Raw genomic sequence first — 2,267 nt, 5'->3', positions numbered from 1 at the left:
AGTACCAAAATATCGTAATTATGATATTAATCTTATCTTTTCCATTTTTCCACAACAAACAACTTTCTTTCTTTTGATGTCCCGGTTACTTTTATTGTTTACGTTTTTTTGATTTTTTTTTTAATTTTGTATATCAGCTGTTCAGCGTTGCCACTTGTCTGTTTTTTGTTGTATATTGTATGAACACATTTTCTACATTTGCGGTGGCACCCAGTTAAAGTCGGTTCAATTAAAACATACTTTAATTTTGGCTATGGTTGCAAATTAATAAAAAGCAGGTTTTTATTTTAAAGTTGTTTTTAAAAAGAAACGACTTTAGTGTTTGACTATGATTATGGGCCAATGATTTGAATTAAAAGAACAATATTCATTAAACAATTTTATTAATTTGAAATTTGTTTCATCTTTTTATTTACAGATTAAATTTCTTTCATAGAACGATTTAGGAAACGAATTTTAAAGAAAGTTCTTCCCGAAAAAAAATCGTTTTAAAATTTGTTCGTCTAATAACGAATTTGAATTAGACCCCTTGAATAAGCCACCCTCGGACACTAGGTTAACAAATGTATAATTGTTGTTTTTTTGTTCTGACGTTCTGAAATTTTCTAATGCATCGAATTCTATATCATTTAGTTCCTCCCAAAGTTTTTCAGATTCCTGTTGTTCTATAAGCTATAAATAGAATATTAATTTTGTATAACATAAACAAGTATAAGAGTATTATTTGAGACTGGCCAAAGAAAAAGTACATGAGCTATTAGTGTTTTAGGACTTATTTTGAATTACCTTATGTTAACAAAATAAGAACTACCTTGAAAAAAGTATTTGCAAGTTTTTCCATATCGAGGGCCTATTTTGGCGAAAATGACTTTTTGATGGTAAAATATTCAATAAAACATTAGGACTGTGGTGTGAATTTCATAACAAACTTTTTTTTTGCTATTTTATTTGCAATACATATCTGAAGCATAGACTTTACGCTAATAGCCACTTTTTAATTGTCGTAATTTTTTCCAAAAAAAAATCAACTTTAAATAAAAATGAGAAAGATTTATGAAACCTTAAAAAAACAACAAATAAAAGAAACCATGAAGCATGGAGGTGGAAGCCTAATGGTTTGGGATTGTTTTACTTGGTGGCACCTTGGTTCAGTGGTGAAAATTGAGGGAATAATGAGAAAAGAAGATTATCTTCATATCCTAACTCATAATTTACCCGATTTTGTGGACCATAGTACTTACCCGGAGGAAGAAGTAGTTTTTTAACAAAATCGCGATCCCATACATACGGCCAAAATCTTTAATGATTGACTGTCAAATTAAAAATTTCACACAATGCAATGTCCAGCGCAAAGCCCAGATCTCAATCCGATCCAAAACTTATGGGCTTTGCTGAAAAAACTACTTTCACTACTTTGAAAGTATGCCAAGACGGGTCACGGGTCTTTAAATATTATTGAATTTCACAATATGAACTGTTTTTTATTTATATTACGTATTTTAAACCGTTTTTAAGTCTTTGGAAGCAAACATGTTAATTGCTTTCTAATTATTATTTTACACAATCAACAATATTGGAAATAAATTTATTTAAAATTTTTTCAAGCTTTTTATTTAATAATTTGTTTATGTATGGTAGCACATTTGTTTATAATTCCAACAATATGGCGACAAAATGAGAAAGTGAGACTACCTTCTATTTTTCTTTCATGCAGTAAACTACTTTTTGACACTGTCAAACACAACATAAATAAACAAGCAATAATTAGCTGTGCTACTAACTTCACCTTATTGAATACACCTTGGCAACAAATAGGAAAAATACATTTGGTCAATTCACAGCGTCTCCTATCATGTCATAATGTCCTAATATTTCACAATGGTTTAAAAATGTTTTATAGCCTTTTAAGCTAAAATAATACTATTCTGTATGCTATGTTTATTGGGTTATCGTTATGACAATATGACATGATAGGAGACATTGTGAATTGACCAATTAAATACAACACTATAGCACAAAAAATACTAATTGAAATACAAATAGTGAAAGTATTAATATCGTCTCGAAAGACTGTTAGGCCATTAAAAAATTTTATAAATCTTCAAAAAAAAAAAATCGAAGAATATCTGAAATAATTAAAAATTATTCTATTGAGGAATTAGAATATGCTGTTCAGAAAATAAAAAGTAATTCGAAGACAAATTTAACCCCATCGAAAGCTTAAGCTCTACATATGGATTTAGATCATTGTTAACCAAACTCTGACA

This window comes from Calliphora vicina, chromosome 4, assembly GCF_958450345.1.
Source record: "Calliphora vicina chromosome 4, idCalVici1.1, whole genome shotgun sequence".
In the NCBI taxonomy this organism is placed as follows: Eukaryota; Metazoa; Arthropoda; class Insecta; order Diptera; family Calliphoridae; genus Calliphora; species Calliphora vicina.
Note: the sequence above shows the minus strand (reverse complement) of the source record.